Source organism: Crocuta crocuta, unplaced genomic scaffold (assembly GCF_008692635.1).
Source record: "Crocuta crocuta isolate KB4526 unplaced genomic scaffold, BGI_CrCroc_1.0 scaffold346, whole genome shotgun sequence".
Classification (NCBI taxonomy): domain Eukaryota; kingdom Metazoa; phylum Chordata; class Mammalia; order Carnivora; family Hyaenidae; genus Crocuta; species Crocuta crocuta.
In genome coordinates, this window is record NW_027527957.1 from 685,956 (window position 1) to 703,344 (window position 17,389).

Genomic DNA, 17,389 nt, shown 5'->3' on the forward strand with positions numbered 1-17,389 from the left:
TCAAAAGTAAATAAACATTAAAAAGTTAAAAAAAAAATAAAAATATTATTTCAAACAAACAAAAAAGATACTTACAAGGTGAAAATAGTTCAGACATTGACCTTAGATGCAGGGACCTCTGTTTAAACATACACCTGTATGAGCTGCAATGCAACTGGTAAAAACCCAGTAACTGAACATTTCCTGCCTTCTTGTCATCCAGTCTTCAGTAACTTAATGTCCCCAATCTCCTTTACCCAGTCCTCCCACACCGTTCTTCCAGTTCCTAATTCTCAGCTCCCCAGAGGGCAGGGAGTAGCGTGGGTATCAATCCAGGGCCCATGGAACTTGGCCCACTTAGAGTGTGGGGTGCTCAAAACAAAACAAACAAATAAAAATGCTGAATGCATCCATTTCTACCTCAGAATAAGTCTGTAGATTCCTTTTTCATTTCTTAAAATATTTTACTCTAAGAAGAAGTTGAAAACCATTTGAGAAAGGTAAACACTCTCCAACTCCCTAAGAAGTTAATTCATACAAGTACACTTAAATTTAAGTTTATTTATTTATTTTGAGAGAAAGAAAGAGTATGTGTGTGAGCACAAGAGCAGGAGCAGGGGAGGGGCAGAGAGAGAGAGGGAGAGAGAGAATCCCAAGGAGGCCCCATGCTTGACACCACAGAGCCTGACACAGGCTCAGTATCACGAACTGTGAGATCATGACCTGAGCCGAAATCAAGAGTTAGATACTTAGCCAACTGAGCCACTCGGGCGCCCCATATCAAATTTATGTATTAATCAGACCTCTGTGTTTACTATTGTTAGAAATAGGACATCAGGCCCAAAGTGGAGTCATTTATGCTAAGCCCCACATCACCAAACCAAGACTTAACTTAATTACAGCTTTATCTGTTCCAGAAATAGATTCTTAAACCAGTCAGTCAGGAATCACCTGATCAGCACTAGTTAGGGATTCTGCCGACAGATCCCCGCCATCCCCTAAAGGAAAGTAACCTTACAATAATCAATATGCTTTTTTGCCTAGGATAACCTCTTTCTTCCTGCTCCCTACTGATTGTTTTGTTTTTGTTTTGGTTTTTTTTCTAAGAGAGAGAGAGAGAGAGAGACAGCTGGAGCAGGGGAGGGTCAGAGAGAGAGGGAGACACAGAATCTGAAACAGGCTCCAGGCTCTGCGCTAGCTGTCAGCACAGAGTCCAACATGGGGCTGGAACCCACGAACCATGAGATCATGACCTGAGCTGAAGTCAGACGTTCAGCCGACTGAGCCACCAAGGCACCCCTCCCTACTGATTGTTAAAGCTTTCCATTTTGCACAGCTCCTTGGAGCTCCTTTCTATCTGCTAGATTGGATGCCATCCCATTCATGAATCGGTGAATAAAGCCAATAAGATCTTTAAAATTTACTGTTGAATTTTGTTTTCTAACACCAGTTCACTGAAAATTTCTAGCCTACTTATTTCCTCTTATCAGTGGTAGAGAGAGAAATTACCCTTGTGGTTTTCTTAGTATTGGTTTATAATAGTTCATTTCTACCTTTAAAAATACAATGGATGGGGTGCCTGGCTGGCTCAGTCGGTGGAGCATGCAACTTTTGATCTTGGGGTGGTGAGTTCAAGCCCCACATCGAGTGTGGAGCCTGCTAAAAAATAATAACAAAATATGAGGCGCCTGGGTGGCTCAGTCGGTTAAGCGTCCGACTTAGGCTCAGGTCATGATATCACGGTTCGTGGGTTTGAGCCCCATATCGGGCTCTGTGCTGACAGCTAGCTCAGAGCATGGAGCCTGTCTTCGGATTCTGTATCTCCCTCTCTCTGACCCTCCCCTGATCACAATGTCTCTATCTCTCTCTCAAAATTAAAAAATAAATAAATAATAACAAAATAAGAATAAATAAAAATACAATGGATAGACATTTTTATTTTGTTATTAAGTAATACCATGAACGTAAAGTTCCCTTCATTTAACAAAGAACCATAAAGCACATAATGTAAAACATTTGAGTTCACTTTTGTAAAATGGGTTTGCCTGTTTTTTGGTTGATGTCTTTATGAGGAATAAAACATTTTATTTTAAAACACTCTTATTTTGACAATAAACTATGTTAAAATAAAATAAAATAAAATAAAACACTGTGTTATTCAGCTAATGACTGATTTCATTTTTTCCCGTAATATATACTGAGTGTCTGCTGTGTGCCAGATTCAGGCTACATGCTGGAGGCATAGACCCCCTCATCCACCAATCCCCCTTTCAGCTTATAGTTTGCAATCTAAAAGAAAAATTCGCAAATCTTGAAAGTCTATATATTCCAGGTATTAAAGTAAAAACAAATTACTGTTTTCATCTTCAAAAGCATATCATTCTAACAGTAATATCACTTTAGGATTTTTATTTCTAGGGGCGCCTGGGTGGCTCCGTCGGTTAAGCATCCGGCTTCTGCTCAGGTCTTGATCTCAAGGGCCAGTGGGTTCCAGCCCTGCATGGGGTTCTGTGTGGACAGTTCAGAGCCTGGAGCCTGCTTCAGATTCTGTGTCTCCCTCTCTCGGCCCCTCCCCAACTTGTGCTCTCTCTCTCTTTCGCTCAAAAATAAATAAACATTGAAAAAAATTTAAGAATTTTATTTCTCATCTTGAAACAAGACAACAAAAAAGTTAACATTAGCTTTCATATAACCTTGAAGAAACAAAATAACAAATTCTGAGGGACAGTCTCTAAAAGCAGAAAAACAAAAGGTTCTAATTAAGCAGGCAATAGGAGAATCACAAATATTTAGATTAGCTTTATCTGTGCCTAGTATATCAGGGCTTTGGTTATTTGAGAGTGGTTATTTGAAGTGCCTTGACTTTGGTTATTTGAAATAACTGAAAAGCAGTCATCACATTTTAAATTTTCGTTTATTGTCAGATAATAGTAAGAAACTAATTTTCAGACTTTCTAAGTCTACATGCTGAGTCCTACTAGACTTCACTACATAAAATGTTTTCTAGGATTTCATTTTTGGGTCTTGACAGCAAATTTATGCAAACCTGTCCTCTTATATTAGTTAAAGGTAAGAAATGTTTCCTGTTTGAAAATTTACTATGGATCAACCCATACACTCTCCATTGGAAGATCAAAGTGATCTTTTGATCACTTACTTTCCTCTTTTGATCTATGGATCACTTACTTTCATCTTTTTCCTGTTTGATTCCTAAATATCATTATAAAACTATCCTGGCCCTACACTAAGAATTTTTAGCCTCTTTTCTAGATTTCTTTGTCATTAAAAAAAAATAAAATAAAATCAAGCATCCCAGGATGATATTAGGCCAGATTATTTTAACAGCACCTTTACTATTAGATGTCAAGGCCTTGTATCACTTTAAGAGTTACATCATTTCAAAAGAGCAGAAGCATATTGAAAAAGGCCCCAGGAACATTTTTTAAAAATCCCTTTATTGAGACTAAACGAATCATATTTAGCACAAATAAAACGTGCCTTAACATATTTAGAAAGAAGATACGTAAGACCGCCTCTGGGAACATCAACTGAAATAAAAAACCTGGTCACAAACTATTCGTGTCAACGGGCTGAAGCAGGGGAAAAGGGGTCTTCCTTTTTCCTTAGGCCGTTTGCGGTTTCAGAATGGAAATGTCTGTCGGAGGCCACTTTTGGCCCCTGGCAGGAAAGCCTGTGTGTGTCCGCCCACACCCCCCGCGGAGCACCCACAGCAGCGCGCGTACCTAATACGCACACACAGGTAGGGATGCGGACGCAGAGCCTGCAGGACCCAGCAAGCTGGTCCTCTGCAAATGAGGAAACAAACGATAAGTGGCTCTTCCTCGTTTCCTCGATGTCCCTGACTTTTGCACCTCATCTCTCTACTCCTGTCCGCTAGGAAGACTGATCTCCTCCCTGAGGACTCTAAATTATTCTCTCGGTGGTTGACACTGCAAAGCGAACACCGGGTTTTGCTCGCGCGCAGATTCGTCTGCTCGGCGCTCCTACCTCTCCACCCACCTCACCCCCCGCCAGCCTCGCTGGCCCACGTTCACCAAAGGGTGAACTAAGGGCCAGGGATGGGCTCGAGGCTGGGGATGGGGGGCAGGAAGGACCGCAGGGATGGGGAACCCGGCAACCCGCAACTCTCTAGGTCAGGTTCATCTCCATCTCCATCCCTCCCTCCCACACTCCTCACCTTCCACCCCTGCCGCCCTTTCCCAAAGCACANAAGAGCGGAATGGCGCCGGGCACGTCGCAGGTGAAGTGACAGCTAAGGGCTGGGTTCGGGAACGTTGATGTCATTGAGAGACCCACGGCACTGGAAAAACACCCTTGGGGTGCTGGTGGGGCCTTTTAAAGTAGCATCAGTTCTAACACCAGGGTTTCCGTCTTGGTGCACCAATAATTGGAGAATACTCCAGAAAATAAAACACACACACATGGAAAGAAAGAGAAAGGAAGTACTGGCAGCCAGTTGCCTTTTCCCTATGATGTGTCTTTGATGACCGTATTGATAGTGCAAACACAAACCCAAGAGGCGGATTTTCATTTATTGCAAGGCCTGGCTGGAGAACAAAACATTGTGCACTTTGACTTAGAGGTTTAAGAGAATAAAAATGCATCCCATCATTTTGCAAATACTGTCTTTAATTGCATTAAACCCACATTTCTGGATTCTTTCAGGGGAAAAAAAACGGATAAGGCTGTCCTTTGGCAGGGCCTGTGGCAACGTCCTTTTGTAATGCGTCTCTGGAAAACAAATTATAACGCTGGGGGTGTGCCAGACAATGGATTTAGTTTGGCATAAAGATTAAATCTTTCAGGAGCAGTTTATCTGGGCAGTTCTGGTTCAGAGTTTTTACTAGATTGTAACCAGGATGTTGGCGGGGACTGCAGTCATCTGAATGCTTGATTGGGGCTGGAGAATCTTTTCCAAGAAAAAACTTAAAAATGAAAAGATTAGGGGCGCCTGGGTGGCTTAGTCGGTTAAGCGTCCGACTTTCGCTTAGGTCGTGATCTCGCGGTTCGTGGGTTCGAGCCCCGTGTCGGGCTCTGTGCTGACTGCCAGCTCAGAGCCTGGAGCCTGTTTCAGTCTGTGACTCCCTCTCTCTCTGACCCTCCCCTGCTCACGCTGTCTCTCTCTCTCTCTCTCTCTCTCTCTCTCTCTCTCCTAGAAATAAATAAAACAAACAAAAAAAATGAAAAGATTAGGGGCGCCTGGGTGGCTCAGTCGGTTAAGTGTCCAACTATGGCTCAGGTCATGATCTCACGGCTTGCGAGTTCGAGCCCTGTGTCTGGCTCTATGCAGACAGCTCAGAGCCTTGAACCTGCTTTGGATTGTGTGTCTCCCTCTCTCTCTCTCTCTCTGTCCCTCCCTCACTCATGCTCTATCTCTCTCTCTCAAGAATAAACATTTAAAAGAAATTTTTTAATGAAGAGATTAAATCCTGTTATAGAAAGAAAACTCTGATCCTGAGAGATTATGTCTCCACAACCCTCCTAAAGTTATTGTAAAATATCCGTAGTCATTTAGAGCTTTAAAATGCCCTCCCTTTGGACAAGATGTATATTTCTGGAGCAACTCTGACATAGATGTGATTCTGAAGAGGTTACCATTTGGATTTAAGAATTGTACAAATCTACATAAATAAATAATCCATCGAGTACTCCAACCAAGCATAAAAACTGGACATCGTGTGGGTCATTTTTCATGTTAGACACTTTTTTCCCTTAACTTACTCTTTCTCTACCCGTTCAACAGTGCATCATGCTGAATAAAAACTTTCTCCTAGAAAAGGTCCCAGACATTTAAATAATTTTATTGGATCAAAAAAAATGTTTTGGGGCACTTGGTTGGCTCAGTCGGTTAAGCTTCAGACCCTTCATTTCAGGGTCTTGAAACCCCTTCAGGTCAGGATCTCACAGGTGGTGGGATAGAGCCCCACATCAGTTTCCACGCTAACAGTGTGGAGACTGCTTCGGATTCTCTCTCTTCTCTCTCTGCCCCTGCCCCCCACCCTAAATAAATAAATAAACGTAAAAAGAAAAATGTTCCTGGAGAAAGTGGTTCCACATCCCTCTTTCTTCATTTCCTATAGCAGCATGGATCTTCTTTTTTGGATGTTTTTCGGGGAGAGAAATTCACCACTATGAAGACATATGCCACTCAGTTAGATTTGAATCCAGTCATGTTTCTTGTCAATGTAGGCAGAGCTAAGAACTGTATATTCTCCACTATGATCAGTCTGTGTTTGATTACATAGTTGAGAAGTTTAAAAACAGAGTTATAATTATATTTCTAAAATCATGCCCCAAAGAGCAACCTTGGAAACCTAGAAAAAGAAAACAGAATAGTTAAAACCAACAACTTCAGAAGTGGAAAGTTAAGATTTTCATGTTAGCAATTTAAGGTAACCACACTAATTTGTGGCTAGGTGGGGCATATCGACTAGTAGCTACACACATGCACAACATAACATTCATTGAAGTCCTGTGTTGCCTTTTACCCATCTCTTTAAACAAAGGATGTGTTTTCTATTTTTTCCCAAATCTCATTTTTATGGGTTGCTTTTACTTTTTTTTTTTAAGGGTGGAATGTTAACGGCTATGCAGTTTTACTTAAGGAGGAAATCTCTTTGCACCTTAGAAGTTTCCTTTATATAGAAAACAAAAGGCTTTGATTGGGTTATTCGTTTGAGTGCAACAGAATCATCTAGAGTTTGTAAAATGTGCTGCTTCCCAAGCCCCTGTCAAGGCAGGAGGTCTGAGATGTGTTCCAGATGTTAACAAGGTGCCAGGTTTTGTCAAGAACACCAGGTATTTCCGATTTTGACATTTGATTGAAGCTCAATCAAATTTGATTTCTCAAGCTCACGAGAGAAATACTGTCCTAAATGTTTTCTTTTTTCTTTTTAATATTTATTTATTTATTTTGAGAGAGAGAGAGATAGCACAAGTGGGAGAGGGGCATAGAGACAGAGAGAGAGAGAGAGAGAGAATCCAAAGCAGGCTCCGTGTGCTGTCAGCACAGAGCCCAATGCAGGGCTCCAACTCAGGAATGCTGAGATCATGACCTGAGCTGAACTCAAGAGCCAGGCACTCAACCGACTGAGCCACCCAGGTGCCCCTGTCCTACATGTTTTCTAACGCCTTTTTCAGATCTAAAATGCTATTATTCTGGGAGGGTTATTTTAGAAAAAAAAAATTCTGTTCATCTGTTAGATGACAGAATTCCTTCCTTATTTGGGAGCATATTACATACACCGAGGAACCATTTAAAAGGAATTGAAACTTGATCTTTGAATTTCTGGACTATTTTAGGTGTAAGTCATCTTCATTGGGGCATATATTACTTGTTTGTGGCTCCATAGCCAATTATATNTGTGTTTAACTTTGTATACCTACAGTTAAATCTAATATGCAACCTACATTTAAAACTGGGCATTTGCAGGGTGCCTGGATGGCTCAGTAGCTTCAGCTTCCAACTCTTGATTTCAGCTCAGGTCATGATCTCACAGGTTGTGATTTTGAGCCCCCCATCAGGCTCTGCACAGACAGTGTGGAGCCTACTTGAGAGTCTTTCTCTCCCTCTCTTTCTGCCCCTCTCCCACTCATACTGTCTATGCTCTCCCTCTCTCTCTCAAAATAAATACACTTTAAAATTGTGCATGTGTAAAAAAGAGATCTTTTTTCATGTCATTTTTGGATATCTGTATGGGCATATTTAAGCTCTCCAAAACCTCCATTTCCTGCATCATTTCTACTCATTTCAAATCCAGAAACTATCGTCTCCTGTATTCTAAGCTTTTAATTCTCTCTCCCAAAGCCCTGTCTAAATTCATCTACTCCACATGAGTTCTGTGAGCATGTAGCTCTGTATCCATCCAGTGGTGTGCTGGTACATGTTTAGCACTCAGCTCTCCGGGGGTGGGGTGGGGAGGCCTGATTTAGAATGTTTGCTGATTTCCATGGTGTAAATATTCCCACCATGGCTGATGTCAGATTATGGATGTGACCTTGCCAAACACAGGTGTTGAGCAGAGATATGCATGTGTACACCTTTAGATGGTGTGATGGTGTATACATTCTTTATACTCCTCCTTTTCAAGAAGTGAAGCTTAATTCCCTTACACATGAGTGTAGACAGGACTTAGTAACTCACCTCTAATGAACCTCATACACCAAAAGTGATGGGACACATCTACCAAAATCAGGTTATAAAAAGACTGCAGTTTCCATCTTTGTCTCTCCCTTCCACTCTTTCTCTTACCATTTGCCCTGGCCATCATGTGGAGAAGCTCACATCGCAAGGACCTAAGCAGAAACCTCTGTCAAACAGCTGAGAGGGACTGACATCCTCAAATCTATCAGCCTGTGAGTTACTAAGGCCTGTCAACAACCGTGTGAACAGGCTTGGAGGTACATCCTTCAGTCCCAGCAAAAACTTGTGATGGTGGCATCTCTGACAGCTGACTACAACTTCACAAGATACCCTGAACCAAAACGACCCAGCTAAGCAACAACCAAATTCCTAACCTACAGAAACTGTTAGAGAATAAAGGTTGTTTTAAGCTGCTGATGTTGGAGTTATTTGTTACACAGCACCAGATAACTAATACATATAGCATCTCCTCAATACAGATACAATAAATGCAAATAATCTCAAGAATAGAAGAAGATAATAATGCAGCAACATAATTAAGAAGTGATGGGAACACCTGGGTAACTCAGTCCGTTAAGCATCTGACCTTGATTTCAGCTCAGATCATAACCTCATGGTTTGTGAGTTCAAGCCCTGAGTCGGGCTCTGCACTGACAGAGCGGAGCCTGCTTGGGATTCTGTCTCCCTCTCTCTCTGCTTCTCTCTCCCTCTCAAAAATAAGTAAATAAACGTATTTTTAATTAAGAAGTAATGAATTTTGAGAATTTATTGCCTTTGTTCTGCATATAATTTATTTAAGGGCAAGTTTATGTAATTCATTTTTTTGTGAAGAATGGTTGTGTTTAAGAAGTGCCTCATATGATGTCTTCAGTTTTAACAATTGTCTCTTGCAAGTGGGTCAAGCTGCCTCCAAAACACTACTGTACTTATTTCTAGTCTCCATTCTTCACTCAGCAGTATGCCCTCCATTTATGGCTGGCCCTCCTCCGCAGTTCCCCCCAAGGCAATATTATATTGTTATTCTGTTTTCATGAACCTTCTGTATCAGAATCACCTAGTAAGCGTGGCCATATTCCAAACCAATTGAATCTAATTTTCCGGGGACCTGCTTGGAAATCTGCATTTCAATAAGCTCTCCCCACCCCACCACCCCACCCTCTCACAGCGATTCTGATGCAGTGTAAGATTGGAGGAACACTCAGTCAGGAGACTGGATTTGAACTCTCACAGGACAGTGTTCTCATCCCAGGCTTACTTATTTCGGAAACTGCTCAATGACTTCATCTGAAAATGAGGGACACTACGAGCATTGCATGAAAGAAAGCCAGCAAGGGGGTGGGCGTAAGAGAGCGCTCTATAAACGGAAGCCTTCCATGCCCCTTTGCTCCTTGCTAGGACAAACCGTCATCATGGCACCCTCCCACTGGCTACTGCAGCACGCCATCCAGGTATTCCTGCTCCAGAATCCTTCCTCCTACCCTCTGAACTCCAAACACCGGTGTCTGACATTCCTTGGTAGCACTGACGACATTCTCTCAGCCAACTCCCTCTCAACCATTTCTCTGCTCACACTCTGATGGATGCCCGTGTACCGGGCCAGGGCTGTGGAGGGTCTTCTGTTGCCCTCACTTCTCATTCCTCACGTTTCTCACAGTGATCTCCTCGCTGCGTGGTGTGCATATCAAGGTCAGTCAGGTGTGTCGCCACAGTGTTCCTGCCACTTCCACTTGTGCTTGTGTAATGAATCAAAGAGGTAAACTGATAAATCCCAGAGCAGAAAATAGTTGATTGCTTTGGACGCACTTGGATTTTCAAAGTGGAATTACGTGTGGGGAAAACAGTGAAGGACTGAGGAAAATTTATAAAGATCTCTAAAAATCCTGCTCTTAGATTTGTTCCAAACCCTACCACTTTACTATAAAGGAACTGAAACTGTTACCCTAACGGTAGAAAATACATCATCATGAAAAGGCCTTGTTCCTGAAACTGTTACGGAATCTGATCTGGATCACTCAGCGGAAGAACCAAGGAGCACTTGGAGATCTTGGAAGGCAGGAGGTTTATTTTACACCAGTGGGCTCAGAGGAGATCATTCTCCAGAGATCTGAACCCCAATGCAAGTGGGAAGGGTAATTTAGAGCGTCATCTTCCGCATTCGTGGCAGTTTTCGCGAGCGCAGCAAACAGAGCAGGACGAACCCAGAAGAGGAGTCTCTAAGCTTGGAACTGGAGCTTGTTTGAGTGCTGTCAGCCATCTTATGGTGCAGAGATTTACTTATTTTCCCAACATTCCCCCCTTTGATGCCTTTTAAAAATCTTTCAGTAGGCATCACCCTTTCGTGGGCATCACCCTTTCGTGGGCATCACCCTTTCTGGTGGTTCTGTGTGTTACATGGGCTCCTGCTACTTTGGGTTATTTCTACCATCCAAAACTTAAGGGATTGGGCATCCAGTGACTGGTAGAGGGTGGGGATCTTTCCCTTATAACAATCTTTGTGGAGGGAGATGAGGGAGCTGAATGCTCTTGTGTTCCTGATACCATGGGATACTGTCCTCACTGTCTTATACAATCCCGGGGGCAAGGTGGGTATGTGGCAGTTGTGAGGGTGAGAGAGGTTATCGTAAGATACAGGTCATACTTAATAGTCCTCCCATCCAAAGGAGGTATGTGCGACCCAGCATGCAGCTTTTGTCCCATGTCCAGTTTGTTGGTGCAGTCTCCATCAGCCTGACAGCAAGAAGCAAACTCAGGGCTATGACACCAGTAAGGGGCGAGGGGTGGCAGAGTTGCATCCGAACACCTGGGCTTGGTCCACACATTGATTCCTCAAGCTTCTGCCATGCACAGGCCAGACAGCTTCTGGAGTATGGCTGGAGCAGAGCTGGAGGTCTCAAGGGCCAGTGTATTTTCGAGGGTCGGTTTAAGCGAGTTGACACGATCTGGATCACTTAGTCAGGTTAAGCATTCTTCTGAGTTGGTCTTCTTAACTCAGGAGTAATGGACCCATAAGGTGATACCTGAAACTTTAAGAGTTGAATCCTTTGCTTGTTTGTCTATCTGTGAAGTCCACCTCCAAGTTTTTGAAAGGGGTGACCCCCATGCTTTGAATAAAGCAGACTTCCTGGGTTTATATGGGGTAGGTTTCTAGTAAATGTCAGATCAGGTTTAGGGAGGATATGGTTTGTGTATTTGGGGATCCATCCTGTTTTCCTGTTGTTTCAGTAATCATATGCCCATGGGGTCTTGATATCATCCCCACAGAATAACAAGCACAGAAGATTGTGTTTACATGAAATACTGTGACAATTTTTCTGAAGGTTACCTCAAGTTGTCCAATTAAGGCAAACAACAGACATTTAAAGACAATCAAAACTAGAATTTAACATCCATAATGGTGCATTGTTGAAACATAGTTTTTCTCACTTAAAAAAAAACAAAACAAAACAAAACAAAAAACGTTTTCAGAGATAGCCAAATTGACACCAATGCATTTGTAGAGCAAGCCCAGTCTTAACAACCCTGGCTTAATTATTTACATAAGCTCAGCAAGAATAGCAATTGTTCATGAGGATCTTTCAAAGTTTACTTTGCTGGGACCTTTTATAAGGAATCTCCAGGTTGAACTTTTCGTAGCCCCTCCAGGCCAGAAGCCAAGCCGCATACTTGCCATCAGACAGGTCTGCAATATCTGTAGAATTGGGCGAATTCCTCTTCATGAGGTCCCCAAGATATCCTGAGGTTCCTACACCTGCCAGGAAGTGACCTTCTTGACTCACCTGGGGAGGCGTCTGGGAACTCTGTAAGCTAGGTATCGGCCAACATTTCCAAGAGCCTTTATGGCTCCATATTTCATAAAGTCAACCTTAGTTCCTAAAAGCTGTCTAGTCATATTTGAGTCTATGCCAATCACTCTCAAATATGACATTCCAGTCAAAGCCTTGGTAAAATAACTAGTATTTCCAGTGGTGACCTGTTACAAGATGAACAGATTCTTCTCGAATTTATGCAAACAATTGTAATTGTCATGAAAGAAAGAATACTCGATGAGAGTTTTTGAATTTCAGAGAGTTTAGATAGAAAGAAAAGATAAATGCTTCCGTTCACAAATGAACACTTTATGACATTTCTGTATCTCATAGATATCTTAAGAAAAAGTTTCCTTAATCTGGATAAGCAAACATTTAGAGAACCAGCAATATTTCCAACAAGAGTCACAAAACTATAATCTCCCTCAGTTCGTTTAGTCCCATGTTCTTAATTCTTGTTCAGTTTGAATGCAGCTTTTAGTTCTGGAAATTCTTACCCACTTTAGTATTACTCTTAAAGATGTCAAATACCTGTATTTATCCCAAAAGTCCTTTTTACAAGTCTCTTTGAAGAAGAAACACGTTTTGTGAGAGAATAAGAACAATTATTTCCGAAAAAATCTCAGAAATGGACATTGTTAAAGATCTGATGAGAGTTCATTATTATGCAATTGACAAAGAAATTCAGTTATTTCTGTGACACATAACACTTCAAGTAATCAGAATAGTAAGTGATGACCTTATACCAAAAACATTAAAACTTTAGAAATTGCATATATATTTGGGGAGTTACAGCATTTACCCATGCAATACAACCTAAGGTTTACCATAGGACAGTGCTTTTCCAAGCAGTTTAGCATCCCAAATAAAAGGCCTAATTGGTCAAAAGACTTCTTTTACCATTTAAATCCTGGGAAATTTGTTAAAACCTTAGGAAGCTATAAAGCACATCCTAAATAGGATTATAGGTCATTATAAATCTTAAAACTTTATCTATTCAACCAAAGTGGCAATAAAAGATCCTAAAGGCAAATGTATAGCACTATATAGTTGTTAGCAAACCTCAGCTCCTTTAACATTGAAAAGTTTTAACTAAGCAATCTGACAAAGATGAAACCTAAAACTTTGGTTTTCTTGGCAGACAAAAGAGAAAACCTTTGTTTATGTTGTCTTATCAAGAGCAGATCAACAATCCAAGAAAACCTTGTCTTTTGAACAGAGAGAAAAGCAGAGTTTCAACCTTATACCAGTGTACTTTTACAATTCCATTCATCTCAACTTTAGTCCATCCTGAGCACACATAAAATTTCTTTCCAAAGATTTCCCTTTACAAGCCTTCTACAACTTTCCTTTGCCTTCAAACTTTGTCCCAAAGCCATTTCTCTCCAAACAACCAGTCTCATTTAGGACAAAATTACTTTCTTTTACCCTCAACAAAAATGTATTTCCATTCCTGATATCTCTCTTTCCCAAGTTGGTGGGTGGGTCTGGAAGAGGGACTCCATCAAGTTGGCCATTGCTTGTGGCTTTTAGAGTATGATGGAGGGTTGTGTTTCCAATTAAGGAGGTTGGTTGTAGAGAAGGTCTGATAATATATCATGAAACATCTGTGTTGGACTGTTCCATCCTCATTCTGTCTTTCAGGTTCTCTCGTCTGCCTTACTGGCATTTGGAGGGCACCAGATCTGGGTCTGGGGTGCAGTCTGGCTGCTGGCTCTGATGAGAGAGGATTCTCTGCTTTCAGGGGTGGAGTAAAGACAGATGGCGGAAGAGTTTCAGGCCCCAGAGCAAGGAGGAGGCCCAGTGAGTCATAAGGTGGCAGAAAGCCAAGGTTTTCCTCTGGGTCCCCCATAAATACTGGGGGAGTGGTCAGCTGCTTCTTTGGTTCTCCAAGTGAGTCTCTGGGTGAGGCAGCTCAAACTTTTGCCTGACTGCCTATTATGGATGAATCACACCCAAGGTGGGAGATTTTGGGCAATTTCAAGCCAGAAGTCAATATATGCAGATTGGTATAGTGACCTGGGTTCCCAGTGACTGTTAGCGAAACCTGCTGTACCACTTAGACATCTAATGTCCCTTCTGGGGGCCATCCTACATTGAACATGAGCCATTTTAGTTCACAAAAGGTCCTTCACTTCCCAGGTGTCATTTTCATCCCATAGTTGCCTGAGAATCCCTTCTTCGCACAGTCCCAACCCCATAATGTTGCCGTGAGGCAGTGTCGCAAAGACAAAGAAAGGGGTAGGGGTGCCACCTCTAATAAGGAGACCAGTTAGATGCCCAACTGGCCATGTCTCAAAGGAACTTAGGTGACACTTAGCTGTAGTGGTCTCAGCTTTGTGAAACGATTCCGATGCCACCATAGACTGTATGCCATTCATCATGGAATCACAGACAGGCCCACTCAGACTCCCTCGGCTTTTAGGGATCTTAAGGATGCCTACCCATGGAGCCACAGAATCGAACTCAGCAGGAAGCCAGACCAAGTCACACATTCACACTCACATACATACCAGAGGTTATTACATTCTCTCCCTTTAAAATTTCTAAAGATGAGACCACTGAGGTCTCCGGGAAGTGATCAGCTCCCCTTTCCACCACTATGGGTGAACCAGACAAATGGGGGCCCCTAACAGAGAGACCATTGAAGTCTCTGGGGAGTGATCAGCTCCCCCTTTCACCACTAAGGGTGGACAGGACAGGACAGGTTTAGGGCCCAGGCCTTACCGGTTTCTGACATCGGTTCCAGGTCCTCACTTGCTAAGTCTCCTCGAGTCCTGCAGATCGGCAGAGCAGGGCGGCCCCGAGGCGACCGAGCTGGAGACTGCTGAAGATCAGGCAGGGCGCACCTACTCCTTCGCGATTCCTCGCCTGTTGTCCCAAAACAGTGGCAACAACAGGCCAGCGCAGCTGGGTTTCCCAGTCAGGAAACCAAATGTTGCAGAATCTGGTCTGGATCACCTGGTAGAAGACCCAAGTGGCACTTGGAGAGCTTGGAAGGCAGGAGGTTTATTTTACACCGGTGGGCCCAGAGGAGATCCCTCGCCAGAGCTCTGAGCCTCGAATGCAAGTGGGAAGGGTACAGCATCATCTTCCACATTTATGGCGGTTTTTCCTCATGTGGCACACAGGGCAGGAAGAACCCGGAAGAAGAGTCTCTAAGCCAGGAACTAGAGCTTGTTTTAGTGCTGTCGACCGCCTTATGGTGCAGAACTTTACTTGTTATCCCAACAAAACTAGCAACCAAGAACCAACCACTGGACGAGTATGTGCTTCTGTTTTAAATTTAAATCGATTATTTAAATTGTGCTTGTATGCTTCGTTTTTCATTTTCTTAACTTTATTTATTTATTTATTTTGAGACAGAGAAAGCACGAGCAGGGGAGAGACAGAGAAAGGGAGAGAGAGAGGATCCCAATCAGGCTCCACACTGTAAGTGTTCAAACCCATGAACCTCGAGATCACGATGTGAGCCGAGATCAAGAGTCAGATGCTTGACCACCCGAGCGACACAGGTGCCTCTATGTGCTTCATTTTTTATGATTCTCTTCTTTACCTGATTTCTTCCCCTCAGCCAACCTACCACGCGTTCCAGTTGTATCAGGTAAGAAAGTACAAATGAATCAGAGCAGACAGGTAACAAGCAAATGCATTCTGAATGTGCCACTTGAATCAGTACTGCCAGTACTTCATCTACAAGTATCACCACTAAGTAGCTAATTACCAACTCAAATTAAAGGTGGTCTAAAGGGTGTACCAATGTTTTTCTACAACCTTACCCTGTACCAATTTCCCTGTGACCTAATGGTCACCTCAGTTTTACCTACCTCCCAGCAGCCTCACCCAAAAATATTTCGTATGAATCAATACGTGTAATTTTAAAAGTTCTAGTAGCCATGTTTTTAAAAAGTAAAAAACAACAGGTGAAATGAATTTTAATAATATGTTTTGTTTAACCCAATACCCCAAATATGATCATCTCAACTGGCAATCCATTTAGAATGTATCCGTGAGGGGAGCCTGTTAAGCACCAGACTTCAGCTCAGGTCATGATCTCATGGCTCATAGATTTGAGCCCCAGGTTGGGCTCTGTTGCTGACATCTCAGTGCCTGGAGCCTGCTTTGGATTCAGTGTCTCCCTCTCTCTCTCCCTCTCCCCCACTCATGCTCTCTCTCTCTCAAAAATAAATAAACATTAAAAAAACTTTTTTAAGAATGTCTTAATAAACTATTTTTCTGTACTAAGTCTTCACAATCAGTTTTGTAACTTATACCACAGCACATGAGTACACTTCAGCCCCGCCATATTTAAAGTGCTCAGTAGGTACTTGTGGCTAGTGACAGCTGTATTGGACAGCTGACACATCTTGCTGTTCTTATATTCCTATTTTCTAAGATTATTCCTTATGATTTTTCTTCCCAGTTAATGCCATGGTACCAGCACCAGGTATTTCTTCGCCTGGACTATGCTAACATCCTCCCCTGGAGGTGACTCTTCTCCATCACTAGTTAATCGGAGTTTTAATCTTCATCATTCACCTTGAATACCCTATCCACCATCCTGTCACATCCTTCACTCAGTGGATCAGAACCAAAGCTGCCAACCCCTTTGTGAAAATAAAAGGAAACCTTGTTTAGAGTGGAGGCCAGCAGAGGGAGCTCAGCCCTACCACTCCTGGTCAGTGTAGGTGCGCGGGAAGAGGCCATAGATCCTACTTTATTATCCCAGCCCGAGAAAGGAAGGTTTTCTCCTTCCATGGCAACAGCCCAGCCAATAAGAGACAGTTACAACTCCGGCAATGAAAAGCCACTATACTTCCAGCTCCCGGTCTACTCCAATGAACTTTCAGTTTATAACCGCCCCTTCCAAGCCTCCCCTTTTCTGCTCTGTAACAAGAGTGTCCCTCTCCTTACTTCTCCAGACTCGCCGATGGCGTTGCCCCATCTTGCTTGTCCTGGGCTGTTCCTCAATGAACCCATCTTTTGCTGGTGAAATGACTGGCAGTTTTTAAGTTTTGTTTAACATCTTCTTCAGAGAATTTTATGGAAAGCACCAGGAAATCTTACTTTTTGTGTCTCCTGCTGCTTCTTTCACTATTTCATTTACTCTCCCAACCTATTTATTTATTACTTTGAATTCCTGCACTACCGTCTCCCAAACTACAACCGTATTTGTATCTATACCATCCTTACCTCCCACGCTCTCTTTCCTCCTCCCAAGGCCACCCTATCCCTTAGCCCCTATTCCCATCCTCCTCTTCTCCACCAGGTGATCCCCACCTATAGGTTCAGGTCCTCTTTCTCCCCCCTTGCAATTCCTCTTTGCACCTTTCCCTCCTATGCTCTTTAAAGAAACAAACAAACAAAAACCCTGAAGTTCTGACTTGGCTTCACTTTCCCCAGCTAGCACCCAAACACCTCAACTTTGTTACATGTCATT